At 44.3% G+C, this 17,340-nt stretch overlaps 1 protein-coding gene and 1 pseudogene across 1 annotated transcript in view; one reads left to right on the top strand and one right to left on the bottom strand.

Moving 5' to 3' along the window:
• Nucleotides 1–1,167: 1,167 nt before the first annotated feature.
• KANK1 (KN motif and ankyrin repeat domains 1) overlaps nucleotides 1,168–17,340 on the top strand; it is a 147,536-nt gene continuing 131,363 nt past the window's right edge. The window contains exon 1 of the mRNA XM_066614750.1: nucleotides 1,168–1,420. The gene's annotated coding sequence lies outside the window, so the exon portion shown is untranslated. The remainder of the gene's footprint in view (nucleotides 1,421–17,340) is intronic.
• Nucleotides 14,528–16,033, bottom strand: LOC136638536 (aurora kinase B-B-like; annotated as a pseudogene).

A 17,340-nucleotide genomic window follows, 5' to 3' on the forward strand; every position in this document is an offset into this window, starting at 1 on the left:
TCCAGTGTTGAGTTGGTGTATGTTGGCTGGCATGCTTCTAAGCCCAAGGGGTTGTTCTTGTACCAGCGTACATACAGATACGTTGGAGTACCTCAAGGATAGGATTGGGCCTTTATTCTGTTTGTACCATATGCTTTTATATTCAATTAATAGAGTCAATCAAGGGCCCAATCCTACCCAACTTTCCAGCTCTGGGGTAACCACAGTGCAGCTCCGTGGTAAGGGAACATATGTTCCCATACCTTGAGAAGGCCCCAGTGACTGCCCACCCACCACAGGATGCAATGCACACCCCACTGGCACAACTGCACCAGCACTGGAAAATTGGATCGAATTGGGCCCTAAATGGATTAATCTAGTTTATGATGAAGGTTTGCTGGACAGCAAAAGCAACCGGAAGCACTCACTTTGGACTGCAATATTTCTGAGGTGAAGTGAAGCCATGTGTATTCTGTGAATGGCAACAAAGCATTCCCTGAACATTTACACCGGATCCTGGAGCTCATCTCTCAGCTCATGCAGGGAAGCCTCATCATAGGAAAAAAAAAGTTTTGATCTAAATCAGTGGTCTCCAAACTGGAAACTGCTGTGTTTCCCTCCCTGTCCAAGCGGTGCTTACCATTATTCTGCCGCACTGTGTTTCTTTCAAACTGATCTGGGCACAGGGATGCGGAATGGTACGCGCCGTTCATGGGGAGGGGGGCTTTTTCCAAACCCCACATCCGAGAGCCCTGATCTCAATGTTATGATGCATTCAGGTTTGGGAACGGTTTGCATTTGTCCAATGCTTTTTTTTCTTGCTGCAAAGTTGCACTCTGAGTGCCGGAGTGTGCCAGCTTTGGAGTGCTAGGAATGGAAGGGCAGCTCTGGTTCCCCCTGGATTCCTCCTGTTGTTCCCTTTGCCCTGCTTAGCCGGGTCGTGACTAACTTCCCCGTCAGAACAAGTTTCCGACTCCTTGCCCTGTAGCTCCTCTGACTGTCCCCAGAGGCCAGAGCCAACCCCAGCAGGCAGGCAGGCAGGCAGGCAGGCGCGGCTGCCCATGTGATTCGGGACTCCTTGTCTACGGAATCCCTGACTGGAGCGGGGGGGGGGGTCGGGAGACTTCGCATTGTTGATTTCGGGGGCAGCCGCGCGCAGCCGCAGTGCGGGCGAGCCGGTGCGAGAGAGCAGCAGCTACAAAGACGCACGAGAGGAGTTTGCAGGGTCAGCTCGGAGTCAGTCCTGGGCGCTTGGAAGCCGCAGCTTCTCCGCGGCGCGAGTGGAGACTCCGAAGCAGCGGCTGCTGCTCCAGCTCCCGGGGTGGGCGTTCAGCCGTGCACAACCAGCGGCGCCTGGTACGTCCTCTGCCCCCCTCCCTGCGCCGAGACTTGCGGCTGAGCTCTCGCTCCCCTGGCTCGGGGCAGGTTAAAGAACAAGGAGGTGAGTGGAGCGCGCACGAGAGGAGGCTCGTTCTCCTTTCGCCTCTGGGTGCAGGCAGGAGGCGGGAAGGAGGGCTGTGGGTTGCCGGCGGCGGGGAGACGGACGAGGAGGCGAACTTGCGCACAAGTCCTCTCTGAGTGCGTGGAGACCGCAGTGCGCGGGACTGGCTCTCCAGCCCGGGCGGGCGCGAGGGGAGCTCTGACTGACTTGGGGGCTGCCTGGAGTGGGGCATTTCTCTCCGCGCTCTTCCCCTCCCTCTCCTGGATGGCGGAGCGCCTTCAGCTCCTGTGCCGGGGTGGAAAGAGCTGCCCCGCGGGAGAAGGAAGGCGGGCTGCTGCTGGGTGTTCATGTTGCTGCCTGCAGAGCCTCGGGCGGCAGCAGGTTCTCTCCCCCCCCCCACCCGCTTCGGGTTCCCCTTCACTTGACATTGCCCAGGCCAGGGCCCAGGGGAGCGGGCTGAGTGTGGCGGCTCCTTCTGCTCTTTGGAACAGCGCGGATGAGGGAGGCTTTTGTTCTGCCAACATCAAAGGTACTTGGGACCGAGGGGGCGCGCGCAGAACTTGGCAGGGCGCCTGTCAGCACTTCCTTGCGGTGCTTCTTGCTGAAGGAGGAGAAACCCCCACTGCCTCTCACCCCCTCCTGGCTGCTGTGCTCAGGAAGCTGCATTTGATGCATTGATCTGCTTGCTGGTGTTCTTACTTAGGGAAGTCTGGCTGAAGCAGCCTCCAGCCTGAAGGAAAGCCGACCTTCCTTTGAAGGGGAGCAGGTGGGGGCCGCCTTGCTTACTTATTCCTCCTGGCAAACTAGGAATGGGTTGATATACAGGCCAGTTCAAAACGATGGTTATTCCTCCGCTGTGCAAGGAGAGTGTGCACACATCCTTCTGAAGGCACTATATTACCGTCACATCTCCATATGGGTTTGGGCGCATTTGTGTGTGGTTATGGTGGCTCGATCTAGAACCAGAGATACATGACTGGAAATTATCCATGTACCTGTAGGACCAAGGGCGGGGGGGGGGGAAGAGTAATCAAGAAAAGCAGCAAAACCATAATCTTTAGCTTGGTATGTAGGAATCTACCTTACTCCTCTATTTAAATATCACAGCTTAAACTTTGCACTGTGTGCCCAATCCCATCCAACTTTTAAGCACTGATACAATTGTGCCAACAGGGTGTGTGCTGCATCCTGCAGTGCAGGGACAAATTACAAAAGCCTCCTCAAGGTAAAGTGGGGCTCTCCAGACTCCGGCCCACGGGCCTGATCTGGTGTCCTGCCTAAGCCCTCCCCTGCGTGAACGGCGCATACCGTTTCACTGGGGAGCCTCCACAAAGTGCCTCCATGCACCTCCAGTCTTTGCTGTGTCCAGCCACTTCAGGCTTCCAACGTCCCAGCAGGCTTTGTGCCCGGATTTCCAGGCAGAAGCTGCTGGACATGGTGAAGTCTGGGGCACACAAAGGTGCTTTGTTGGAGGTTCCCCCATGGAACAGTAAGCACCGTCCATGTTGGGGAAGCCTTTGCTGGCATGCAGTGGTCTCCACTTTGAAGACTGCTGGAGTTAAGGAACATTTATTCTCTTACCTTGGGACTGCCTTGTAGCTGCATTGGCACTGGGAAGGATTGAGTCCAAAATGTGTGTAATCATATTTGAGTAAGATGAAGATGCCCCCTGAAGATGTTCTTCCATTGACATTAGTTGTGGATATCTGTATGAGACAAGGGTGAAAAAAATCTTTTTGCAGAACTTGTAGAATTTATTCTAAAACTTCTGGTTTATTAGCTTTAATTGGGCTAATAACTTCTCCTGTGGTCCAAACTATACCAGCTATAAGGCACAAATCTTCTTGAGCTCTCTTTTTGTCCTGGATGGCCTCCTTGACTGTATTCCATACTGGGCTTAAACAGAATCCAGTATCAGCCCTTGTATGTGAGGAGCATTGGGAAGTGGTGATCCAGAGTGAAAGGCATGACATCCTGTAGCTGCTATGCTCCATATTTTGGCATCTGGGGTTTGGGACACTTGTTGCTGTTCACTTCTACTGAGTCAGACACTTAGCCAGCTAAATAAGTTTCCAAGTGACCCATTGTCTTAGTACCACTGGGACAACCTCTAAAAAGGTTCTTGCGTGTTCCTTGTACACTTGACTGGTATCTTGTAGATAAAGCGAAACAGTGTCTTAAGGAGAAACAGCTGTTAACAGTGAGTAGTGAAATCTGCCTATGGCTTTATGACTCCCTGAAGGTATGCAAGAATGACTATGTCATTCACTGTGTCCCCATCGAAAGATTCATTGTTCTGACCTGTGGAGGGACAGTTTGGGGTCAAAGGGTCAGAGCAGGGGCTCTGGCTAACAATTTTTGATTTGGCTATCAAAGCCAGATTGTTGACCATTGCAGATGTTATTCATAAGCTATTTTATTAAACAAGTGAGAACACTGCAACTTCAAAATTAACAGTTCAAAGTAATGACATGGATATATGCATAAAGCTCAAGATTTGTACAAGCTGTAGTGAAAGGTAAGTCATTATCTTTTTCCCTGTTGAGCAGTCCTGATGGGGTACTTGGGGACTATAGAACTCTTGGGAGTGTTATTGCCCTATTGACTTCAGCGCTTGTGGCTCTGGGTGTTCCAAAAATGCCATAAGGCAGGAGACACCCAGCACTGGCAGAGATGCCCATGCTGGTTGGCGCTGGGTCTCTGCACTGGGATATATGCAGATGAGTGCTGGCCGGTGAGATCCCCAGTGGGAAGGCTTTTTGGGGCAAGCCGGGGACAAAACTGGGCAAAGGGAGGGAGGGCCTGGGAGAGGGAAGGGATGGAGGCAGAGGTTGAAGGCGAATCCTTTCCCCTCCTTCTGAGCCGCAGACCCTGACATGAATCCCCTCAGTTCTTCACCAGCTCAGGTGCTGGCGCAGTCCCGAGGAGACCTGTCGGGGCCAGCGGAGTTCTACATGGGATAAGGGAACTGATGTGTACTTGAATGTACCTCTTCCCAAACATTCATGAAGAAACTGAGGGCTGATGGAAGCAGGGTAGTTCCCACCAGGCAGATTGGTAGCTTCCTGCTCTTGCCTTCTATTACATTATTCAACCTGTGAGGTAGGAGTGGAATTTGGGCAAAACAGTGCCATGTCCTCCAACCCACACAAATGATCCAGTAGAATACTTGTGGTTAATAGTATCAAAAACTTCTGAGTCAATAGAATAATCAGGGTCAAACTTGCTTTTTTCTTTTTGTATAATAGTTGCCTGTTAAGGCAATTTCATGCTTACGAAGTCTGATTGAAAGGTTTCAGATTATCAGTGGAGCTGTTACGCTACTTTTGTCAAAGAGGAAAGCAAAAGATACACGCTCAGAAATTGAATAGGTGGGATGAGGAAAAGGATACAGTCTTTAACTTGCAAGTTTGTACTGTGATTCTTGGGTGTACAAGATTAAACTCTTCTGTTAGATATTTGATCCATAGTTTGAACTGCTATTTGTACAGCTGTTAATTTGCTTGCTAACTAGTTAAAGTGGTAGCTTTCTTAAATTTATCAAGGGAAGAGCATCCCAATATAGTTTCCCTCCCATTGCCTTTTTGCTGATGTCTCCTTTGTGTCTGTTGTTAAGTTTGTGAGCCCACCTGGGACAGAGAATCATCTTTGTATTTGTTATGTAGACTGCTTTGATAACTTTTTTTTGTTGACAAGTGATGTATAAATTGTTGATTACTCCTCCAGTACCAGATAAGTCCTTAGGTATTCATACTCTTCTCCCCACCCCCCTGTCAGCATTCACTCTTTATACTTCAAAGTTGATGCTGCTGCTTGGCTTGTACTCTAGATTGTCTGGGTAAACCTGGCATTGCAGGATTCCCTCAGTGATGCATTTGCTTTGACAGAAATGGAAAATGTGCCAGTTTTGTTTTTTTTTTGTATTCATAAATCTCCTCTAAAACTGAATCAAACCATATTGTCAGCTTTCCTTTTTGCTTTCCAAACTGTAATACCTCTTAGTCTTTCCATTCTTGCTGTGCATGGTCTGTCTTAAATAATAGATGTAGGAAGTGAAATGAAAACTCCCTAATAAAGAATCTGCTTGGTAACTGATGCAGGTTCCCCCCCCCCCCTTTGCTGCTTGCTATGGAGGTGGAGCTGTCAGAAACAGGCAGCAATTCATTGCTTTGGTTTGTACAGAAGTGCAATCAGTTAATTGGGAACCTTTGTAAACATATACTGTCAGCAACACTCGCTATAGTTCAGTCATTTAGTTAATGGAATTAAGTAATGGGATTTAATGAAAGCTTGCAGTGCTTTGATATGAACCATTTATATTTGCCTATCATTAACATGGGGAAAGAAGCACAGTGTCCTTCCAAAATTGTTAATTTCCAGGGAAGAGAGTGCATAACGATGTATTCTCTTAAATTCTTATCAGTTCAAATCACACCTGCATGATCTTTCCAATAAAAATAAACACTGGTTAGGGCGTATCTCTTTCTTTGCTGGAATAATAGGGGAAAAAAAACTATACAGGATGTGAATGGATAATTTGACATGAGAGCATGGTTTGGTTTTTTAAAAACTGAATTATACAAACACATAAATGTATACCAACAGTTTAATTGGTCCTTGTAACCATATAAACTTGATTCCCCAACTACTGATTTGGGATATTTTTTCCACTCATGTTTTTCCACTTCTTCCACACAAGGGACATGATAGATTCAATATAGCATGGCAGCTAATTGGTATGGTGTTTGCTTTGCCATAAAAATACGTAAATTACAAATTCTAGATGACTGATTACACAAAATAGCCAGGGTTCATCAACTTGTATTATATTCCTGATATAGTCAATGCTGTTTACGCTTTTTGTGATTCTATCTAATCCTAAAATCATTTTTCCTAAGAGTGCATATTGATGGATATGCTTTTTAAAATTGCAGTACTTGTTGGAAGGAGTCATTTCAATGGAAATAGTTGAGCTAATGGAAATAATTTTTGTTTACATAGAAGGGCAACTTTTTAAAAACAGTAAGTGATTAGTAGTTTTGAAATCCTAACTCATGGAAGTAAAGATGGTTTTCCCCATGTTAATGATCAGTGGCATCAATATTGCATCTAGAAAGCGCTATAAACATATGTTTTAAAAACCATTTCTACCTTGCCTTCCCTCCCAAAATGAGGCATCCAGGGTGGCTTAGAATATATAACAGCATAAAATATGCTCTGTGGAGGTGAAGGTGTGAAAGTGTCTTTAAGTCACCTTTTTGTATTTATAATGTAATGAAGCCTTTTTCTGTTCTTTCTTCTGCTAACACATTAATTATTTAAAGCAGTGTTTCTCAAACTTTTAGCACAGGGACTCACTTTTTAGAATGACAATGTGTCAGAACCCACCAGAAGTGATGTCATGACTGGAAGTGACATCATCAAGCAGGAAAATTTTTAACAATCCTAGGCTGCAATCCTACCCACACTTACCCAGGAGTAAGTCTCATTTATTATCATTGTTAAAAGAATATACATAGTAGCTAGTTTAAAGTACAGGTCTGTAACATTTCCCCAGATGCAGTTACATACCATGGGAGCATCAAGTCATATATATTTGAAATGAATGGGGACCCACCTGAAATTGGCTCACAACCCACCAGCTGGCTCCTGACCCATAGTTTGAGAAACACTGACTTAAAGCAGGGGTGCTCAAACTTTCAACTTTAGGGATGCTGGACCTTTAACAAGTGTATAGAAGAGAGAATTGCAGCAGGTGCAACTTGTCATCCCACAGATGACAAGCTGCACATGCTGAAATTCTCTCTTCTATACACTTGTTAAAGGTCCAGCATCCCTAACGTTGAAAGTTTGAGCACCCCTGACTTAAAGTATAGGATTTTGGCTGCAACCCTAACCACACTTTCCTGAGAGTAAGCCCCATTGAACAAAATAGGACTTACTTCTGATTAGACCTGGTTAGGATTGTGCCCTTAGTCTCTTAAATAATTGGATGTCACGTAGTCACTTAGATCTCCTTTGGGATACAAGGAGGAAATTAAGGTAGTTGCAAAGGCTTTGAATCTATAGTTATCTTTGCATGTCCCACCTCAAATATGATAGGTTGAATCCTAAAGAGTGCCCCTGGAAAGAAGCTCATGCAAGTGGAATTTTTTCACTCTTGTCTCAGTATGGCAGCTCCTTGCAGCTATGAAAATCTGCTCCTGAGTGTTGGGGGATGCTCCAGGACAGGGTGCTACAGAGTGCAAAGGGCAGCAGGAGAATCGGACAACAAGGGATACAATTTTTGCTGAACACAAGTGCCTTCTTTCTCCCAAGATCAGTTTAGGATCCTTGTTGGCATCCTTCAGTCTCGGAAGACTATGGTGTCACGCTCTGAATGGTGGTTCTGGAACAGAGTGTCCTCTCCAGTGCGCGAAGCCTGGGTAAAGTAGGTATGGAGGATAGGCTGTTACCCATGCAGCAAATCCCCCCTCTCCATGTCGCTGAAATGGTCCAATGGAAAGGCAGAGGCCAATACGGTTGGTTCCAGCGGCATCGCAGGAGTTGCCAGAACGTGACTGTGTTCAGCCATGAACTGCCTCAGGGACTCCGGCTCCGGATTTTGCCTCGAGGTTGACTCCTGAAGCCTTTTCCATAACTGGATGTAGCCACAAGGCAGTGGAGGTTTGGGATCAGAGTCTTCCTTCTCTCAGATGAGCTGCCTTCCCAGGCTGATGAGTCCCATCTACCCGGTGGCTGTTTAGTCACCTCTTACGACAAGTACAGCCAAACTGAGGGCCTATTCTTATCCCCAGCCCCCAGGGGAAAGTTTTTCCCCAGGGGAAAGTTTAGGATCCAGTCTTGTGTTTTCAGAATGATATGTAAACTGTCTCTTTAAGGCTGTGGAGAGACACTTTCTGTAGAGTGAGATCTATCTGAACTGCTATGGCTCTAGCCCTCATCCAGCATCATTATTTTAAAAGTAGTACAAATATAAGAGAAGAAGCTTTCTTGTGGAGCAAAATGTCTGTGTGCTCCATTTTATAATTTCAGTTTCAGTTTAGTCCATATAAGGTGTCGTTGAGAGGGAGGGATGCAACAGGTGTAATGGTAGAAATTGTATATAAGTTGTAACTCTGTTTCTGACATTTGCTTTTTCCAGGCAGCCAGCTTGCCTTCATTCATAGGGATAAAAGTGCATGCTGCTCCCCCTAGGTTGCCCTTGGTTTCACTAGGTTTCAATATCCCAAAGTGAGTCATGCTGTCATGTTGATTTTTCAGGCAAGGTCATATAAATACTCAACCAAGTGCTCTGTTAAAGGTGTAAAGTTGGAGTTGCTGGTAGCTGTGGTCTTTGGATTCCATGCTGCGTCTTCTGCCAGGAGGGCGCAGAGAGACTTATGACTTCTGAATCATATTTACTGCCAGAAGTACTATAGTTGTGGCACTGCATAAGATATAACCCAGGGGTGTCAAACTTGTATCCTACGGAGAGCTGAATTTAGCATTCATGGTGCCTACGGAGAGCCGGAAGTGATATCATTAAGCAGAAAGTTACATGATTAAGCAGATGATGACCAGAAATAAGCATTCTCTCACTGAAACTCATTAGATGCAAATGACAGAAAAGAAAATGTGCTAATCTTGTTCATGTTTCAAGATATGAGAGAGCCCAACTATAATGGGGGGGGTGGATAAATTGCTTCCAGGGGCAGCATTTGGCCTGCAGCCTTATGTTTGACACTCCTGATACAACCTGTTTACCTATTTTATCAGCTAGATAAGACAAGTACTATATCAGAAGTTGGAACCTGTGTTGGTTCATTTCCTTGGCTATGTTCCTAGGTTTTTTGTGGTTGGGTTTAGTAAGAAATTTTTGGTTAATTAAACTGTTCCTTTCTGTTCTGGGTTAATTTTGACTAACGTAATGTCACCCCATATTAGTCTGGCTGAGAGACCCAGGGCAATGCAAAGAACACACTACTCCTCTAGAGAAGTTGGGTGGGTAGAGACCAAAAGGTAGCAAAGTTGTAACTTGCCACCTGAGTCAAATCTCGCCTCTCCCCACACATATAGTCCTGTCTCTCTCTAACTTAGTAGGTGGTGGCAGTTATTTATTTTAGGCTGGATTTGGTCTTGAAGCAACTAGGCACCCATCTTATTTGTTTTACCTAGTTATCCTGTGAGGTGCTGGGATACTCTGCAGAGGACTTGGGTCTTGCTGCATAAGGGGCATCTTAGATATACACTGGCTTGACAAGTTAGGGGTGGCACTTTCATGCAGGCACACTGTAGGCTGCCTGCATGAAAGTGCCAACACAGTCACCCCTAACTTGTCAAGCCAGTGTATATCTAGGATGCCCCTTATGGTGGTTTTATACAGGCATAATAGCGCAGGCCTGGAAAGAGTTGGCTGTTTCAATCTATGTATGTTCTGAGTTCAAGACAGACCTCTAGATTGGAACCAGTATGTATATTGGAGATTGTACTTGTAGTAGTCTGTACTTCATTGTGCACCTCATAGACTGCCTGAGTAAGTAAAATAGCTTGGTTGGAGTTCTTGTCTTTGACTAGGAGGGTTTGTATGGGAGATAGTGCTATCTCAAGTATGCTATGTGTAGGCCATCTAGGGTAAGCCACCAAGCTTTGAAGAGGCTTACTTCATTGACTGAGGGAGCTGCCAAGTGAAACCATTCAGAAAGCTCTGACTTTGTGTGCTTATGTCTTAAGAGGTTTGTGCCATGTACACAAACTGCAGCTTTGGCTTGTAGCCTCTTGCTTGTAAAAGAATTGCTCATTCAAGTTAGGAAATGCACCATTTCTTCCTTACTTTGTATGCAGGATACATACTCGCTGGAGAGTTTTCAAGGATTAAAATGCTCTTGGAAGAAGCTGTGAGAAGGCAGGAGTGTTTAACTCTGAATGTGCTGAGTTAGGTAGGGGTCAGGTAAGGTTGACCTAATGGTCTTTTGAGAGGCAGAGAGAATCTTGCAGCAAGAGTCTTCTGTTTCTTTTTATAGAGAGAAAAAAACTAAAGTAACCTAATGAAATTTTAGAGTACTTTGTCTGACTTGATATCCCATGTAACACCCAAAAAAACTCTTGCTTCTATCTAGGAACTATTCAGTATTGGAGAAACAGTATCATTTTGTCTTGTGCTTAATGGTTAAAGCCTTTAATGTAGAGGTAGCAACATGCACGTAACTTGCTCTAAGAAGGGCTAATTCTGCAGCCTCCTTAGGCAGTTTGCTAGTTATGAACTCTATGTTTTCAAATATACAGTATGTTGCATATGGTATTTAATACACAAGCCAGTGCTTTTTCATTGGCATATTGCAGTGAAGAGTAGGTTTCTGTGTACATACATGCCTAGCTGTGCTGACTTCTGCTCTTGGATCACAAGTCCTCTTTCTCTTTCTAATAAATTGTGTGTTTTTTTAAAAATACAATGCAACATCTGACCTGTTAATGAAGCAAATAATCTGTCAGGAGCTTGTAAGATTATTGTTTTTGCACAGACTTTGTGTTTCTTTTCCCCTATATTAATAAAAGCATATGAGAAAAGGAACAAAAATTGTTTCATTTACAACAGTGTTTTTCAGGAACCACTAGGTAGATTGTGAGCCAATTTCAGGTGGGACCCCATTCATGTCAATATTTTATTAATATACTGATGCTACACTGGTATGTGTCTGCATTTGGGAAAATGTTGCAGATCTGTACTTTTAACAGGCCACTGATAGTAAATGGGACTTACTCTTGGATAAGTGTGGGTAGGATTGCAGCCTAGGATTGTTAAAATTTTTCCTGCTTAATGATGTCACTTCCGGTCATGTCATCACTCCTGGAGGGTCCGAACAGATTCCCATTCTAAAAAGTGGGTCCCAGTGCTAAAAGTGTGAGAACCACTGATTTACAGCATTACTGTAAGGCTATCTTGTCCTGCTTGGATGACATTGCAACATTTTGTTTGACTAGTTCATACAAAGGTGTGTGCATGTATGCTAGGCATTCTGGGTAGTTGATGATAATCCCTTATATGGGTCTTTCAGTCTCCTTAGAATATGGATAGGATCCATAAGTACTACTGTCTTTTGGTTTAGCATCAGTGGTAGCTTTATGGGCCATGGGAGCGATCAAGACTCCTTTAAAGGAGTATAAGTCAGTATAAGTATACAATATGTACTGAATTGTGTTTTTAACCTACTCTTACTTTGGTTTGTTACTCCAAATAATTTCTATGAAATGCATGGGTGATGTGTTTCATAAATGTTCATGGACATGGCGGCTAGCTCTCTATCACAGAAGACTCTGTGTCTTTGCATGCTGTGCTTGAGGTTAATAGAGCCATATCTTGGGTTATGCAGTCAAAAGTCTTAGTTATGTATAGGCTTGACTGGAAATTGCTGGCTGTTGGGGGGGGGGAGATTTGGATCACTGTTTCAAAATTTTATTGTTTTGTTTTTATCTTTTACAACAAAACCTGAAAATGGAAGTGAAGGAATTGCTCTCATTTAAAATTTGTGAATGGAAACAGTTGTACTTGGTCATATTGCAGTTGTTTAAGAAGACAGGGCTTTTTGTCCTTTGAGTCACAAAGTAACTGATATTGGAGGTGTTAGACATGTAAAGGGCTGCATAGTCTTCAGTACTTCAGTAAAAAAAGTACCACCCAATGTAATTGCCGATGATGTCATCGCTAGTTACTTCCGGATTGGAAGACAAAATGCAACATGACAAATGCTGGTAAGAGGCTCAGGGCAGATGAGAGGGCTTTTTTGAGCACCCAAAAAGTGTACACTGGGGCTCTGCCTGCTGAGCCACGCCTTCTACTGCTGCTTGTTACATTGCATTGTTGCGGGTCTGGGTGTCCCAGAAGTACCACCAGATACCACCTCAAGTACCACTGATGGTACTTGTACCACTGGTTGAGAAACACTAAGTTTTCTTTGTGAATTGTCAGATGAGAAAATTAAAGTATGTAGGAAAGAGGAATTGTGTTAAAAAAAAAAATGAGGTGGGTAACTCAACTTGTAAAAATGATTACTGGTAGGTTCCCCACCACTTAATTTCATGCCAAATTTTTATAATTTGGGATTGTTTCACTTGTTTCCATTGTACTTCTGGGGAGAAGTTTTGCAGCGCCTATGAGAACTTTTCTGTTCTCATACAGGGAAAACATGCATGTCTACTGAAAAATGATCTGCTATGCTTTCTGTATATAACAATGTAGTCTTGTTATACTGTCTTAAGCTGAGAGCAGGTTTTTAAATGAGTATGACTTTTTTGGGGGGAGGGGCAGTGAAACAAAGGATAACCAGAAGATTCTAAGTGTTCTGAAAACTTTCTTTGGGTGCCCTGTTATCTCTTGCATGAAGATAATTACTTCTGTTCCCTTGAATTCTCGCTTGCATTGCAAATTCTGGGCAACATTCACTAGATCCTTACTCATAAGAGTTTCTTTCAAATGGGTGGGAATTGGTGAAGAGCATTCTTGTGCCTTTAAGCATTTTCCAGTCATTTTGATTAGATTTACCATAGAGAGCATTCTGATGGACTGCACCCATTGTGTGCTGAGTTTGGGTACAATTTCACATTTTGTAGGTTTATTTTTTAAATCCTTATATGAGCAGGGTTTGGGCTACAAGCTCTTGATTTCTAAGCCATCAAACTTTTTAATTAGATCTGGCTTCCTCTTTTAGGGGAGTCGGGTGTAATCCAAGTAAATCCTCACATGTGACAATATTCTTTTTTCTAATCCTATTTCTGCCTTAAGGATATTGTTCACTAGAATAGATTCCACAAATTAAACCATGTCTAGACAACAAAATTCCTAAGTTCATTTGAAAAGAATAAGGCTGCAAAGAGCATTGGCCCCACATCAGCAGACCTATGTGTATTAGACACCAACCTTTGTGCCTTTCTGAATGGAGAACATATATTGGGACAATTTGTGAGAATGGGTGATGGTTGGATCCTAAAGGATCTCCTCTATGGAGAACTCGTGCAGGGAAAGCGCCCTACAGGTAGACCACAGCTGCATTACAAGGATATCTGCAAGAGGGATCTGAAGGCCTTTGGAATGGACCTCAACAGATGGGAAACCTTGGCTTCTGAGCGTCCCGCTTGGAGGCAGGCTGTGCAGCATGGCCTCTCCCAATTTGAAGAGACACTTGACCAACAGACTGAGGCAAAGAGGCAAAGAAGGAAGGCCCATAGCCAAGGAGACAGACCAGGGACAGACTACACTTGCTTCCAGTGTGGAAGGGATTATCACTCCTGAATTGGCCTTTTCAGCCACACTAGATGCTGTTCCAGAACCACCATTCAGAGCGCGATACCATAGTTTTCTGAGACTGAAGGTTGCCAATGAATGAGTAGTTAACCACTGGTGAAGGACCTGAATATAGAATATGGGTGCTCTGCCATTGTATGCAAGCCTTGGAACAATATTGCTGTATACAAAAGCCTCAGCAGAGAAGATACTTGAGCTAAGAAAAGTTCAGAATGGTGTGACTGATGAATGCAATACCATGAATGAATTGCAAAAGATTAAAGAGCTGTTCAGCAGTATAACACTAGAACAGGAAGCAACTTGAAATGTGTTTGCAGTAGGCTTCAGATAATTTCCCTCCCAGCATTATTGATTGATGAAATGTACTGCTAGCCATAATTAATTTTGGTTTCAGTGTAAGTGAGGTCAAGTGAAGACTAGGTCCATCAATAGAGGTGACTTAATCATGACAGCTCCTGACCAATGCTGGTAATTTTCTTTACTGAAGTCTCCCTAACCTTTAAACAGTGGGTGCAGGAACAAATTGAGAGAGGATGAGTACTTCACACTCATGAGGATATTCTAACTCATTGCAAAGGAAGAAACTTGCACTACTACCTGATGTCCTACAGGAATGCCCCATCATTTCGGGCCACTTTCATTCTTCTCACCTTTGTGAATGGACTTTGCTATTCACCTTTCACTATAGAAGCTATTTCTTTTTTTCTTTTTTAGGTTCATTAGATAAAATAGTTTATTAGACAAACTAAGTACAGCTGTATAGTTTGGATTAACTTAGCCAGCACTGGATGTGCTGTTCTGTCCAATTCCTCTAGTGTCTCTATAATGACCTAGTTTGAGGGTGCAGGGTTAAAAACTGGAGGCAATACGCGCAGAGAGTTGGCTTTCACCCAGGGGTGCTCCATCACATTCTGCAACGATAGCTGGTCAGCTGGGTTGTGACGCAGCAGCTTTGAAATCAAGTCCTGGGCACCATCTGACACGAACTTAAGATCAACCGATACAATACGGCTCAATGTCTCCGAATGAGAAGCGCTCTAATAGGGAGGATGCCCCACCAAGAACTTGTAGCACAGTATCCCAATGCACCAGAGGTCAAGTTTCTCATCATGTGCTTTGCCTTCAATCATTTCAGGGGGCAAGTAGTCCAGAGTGCCACACATTGTCTTTCTCCTGAGTGAGGGAGCATGCACTGACCAGCCAAAGTTGGCAAACTTAAGCTTCTCCTTCAGCCCCATGAGCAGATTCTCTGGCTTGATATCCCTGTGGATCACCTTCTTACTGTTACAGAGGAGAGCATCAGCCAGCTCTTCCATGTATGTTGCATTTCTCTTCTCATCAAAACGCTGATACTTCAGCAGTTCTTTGTAGAGCTCCCCACAAGGTGCATACTCCAGAATCAAATACACACGTGTCTTGTCATGGAAGTAGCTGTAGAGGCACAGGATATTGGGGTGATTGAGGTGACACTGGATCTTAGTCTTGCACCACAACTGATGTTCCACACCTTCTTTCTCCAAAAATATGGGACGCTTTATTTTAACACTTACGGGCATTGGCACAAGAGGAAAATTCGCCAGTCCAAGCCTACACAGGCCTGATCACAGGCAATGACTATTTTGTCTCCGAGTGCCATTTATTGGTGCCCTTGTGTGTACTGGAGTCACTTCTTGTTCCTTTTCATATTTTATACTTACTATACTGGATTGAAACAAAATTCTCAGAGATATCTAGTAGCACTTGAGTTGCAAACTTCTCCTTAATTAGAAAAAAAAACTGGATGCTAACAAATACACTGCTGGCGGGAGTTAGGAATGTTGTTCTCTGCCACCCACAACTAGGGAGTTCAGGAGAATCTAGTGAATAAGGGCTTTGCTTGTATGAAGCTCATAAATCCCACGCTTGGTTTCATTAAAGGTCTTTTCATGTTCATTTTTTCTAGCCTACAGTGCAGATTAAAATTGAGGGCGTCATTGTGACAGCTGCTGGAGACTCCTTTCTTACAAGAGTTTATTGCAAATCTGAATAGCTGTGTGCTTTTAGAACAGTTTTTTAGCCTGATCGTCCAAGTTTCTGAACATAATTATGACGGGAGACATAAGCATTATGCAGACAGCAGAATGAATATATCTAAGTAGTAGGGATGAGTGGCTGCAAGCATAAGGCTAGTACAGTGGTTTTCAAACTCTCGAGTAGAGTTTGTGGACCACTAAGTCTTTGCGGGGATTGGGTGGGGAAGGCAGCAGTGCGATCCTGAGGATTGCGCTGCTCCCGGGGACTAAGGGGCTTTTTTGTCCACTTACCTCTCTTGTGCTAGCCTCTACAAGGCTTCCCATGTCTTGGAATGTTAAAAAAAGCTATTATGACCCACTTCTGATTTTGTGATCGCAACCCAGAAGTGGGTTGTGATTGCGTTTTGTGAACATTTTGAGATGCATGGAGCCTGCAGAGGGCTCTGCAAGGCTCACCACACCCCCTAGAGGCTGGCACAAGGGAGATAAGTAGACAAAAAAGCCCCTCAGGGCCCCAGCAGCGGCGCAATCCTGAGGATTTAAGGGGAAAGGGGCAGTGCTTCTTCGTGATGTACCAGATTGAGAACCATTGGCCTAGTGGAAAGAAGGGGGAAAGGGTCCAATTCTGAGGAAAGCCATGAGGGAGCACACATGGCTACCCACAGGTTACCAGGATGGCCATTAGTGCAGCTTGCAGTGCCATGGAGCCCTGGGCTGCCGCTTCCAAGACTTGCTTGTATCCTATACTCCATTGAGGTGGTGGGAATAGCGGGGGGATTTAGGGGAGCAAGAGTTGCACTTTACTGTTTTTCCTTTCCCCATTGTTCCTAATGGGGTTCCTCTTACCTATGCAGGTTTGTCATTGATGTATCGTTTCCCCAGCATTGGGGGTGTGTCTGTCCATCTGAAAGGGAATTATGATCTGGCATCCCTCCCATCTGATCCCCATTTTGCTTCTCCACCAGCAGAGTTGCCCTGGCTTCTGAGCAATGTCCAAGTTTTGCTGGAGTGGCAGTTTTCTGATGTTTCGCCTGTGTCAGTATAGGATTGGACTTTCAATCCCATGCAGTCTGTGGAATAGTGAAAAGATAGAAAAAGATGAAGGGAATGCACATCCTTCTGTCTCTTGCTTTCCAGTAAATTCAGGTATTGATATTAACTATTGTAGTGTTAAAAAGCTGGTTATTATAGTTCTCTAAAGTATGTTGAATCCTGAGAACACTTTCATCAGGAGTTTACTTAAAGAACAAATCTTAAATTCCAAAGGAAAGAAGGAGTGGATTGTACCAGTGGTAAATCAGGGTGGTTTTAAAACTGGGCTGTAGTTCACCTGTTATTGTACTTATTCAAACATGTTGAATTAATGAAGACAAAGTTTCTGGCATGCTGCCTGTAACTCTGAGGAGAAAATGTTATCCAACTTTCTGTGAAATGCATACTTTTGCACCATTGTAAGAGGGATGGCAGGGTGTGTATATGTGTAATAAAAATGTGTGTGTTGAAAATAACTGTTCTTGTCAAGTGCCAGTGTTGCTACTTCATAGATGTAAGTGGATTGGGTCTCTCTTCACTTTCTTTCCCCCCCTTCTAGAGCCAATTTCCAGTGACAGCTGGTCGGTGTCCAAAGTCCT

This window comes from Tiliqua scincoides, chromosome 2 (genome assembly GCF_035046505.1).
Source record: "Tiliqua scincoides isolate rTilSci1 chromosome 2, rTilSci1.hap2, whole genome shotgun sequence".
Taxonomy (NCBI): Eukaryota; Metazoa; Chordata; class Lepidosauria; order Squamata; family Scincidae; genus Tiliqua; species Tiliqua scincoides.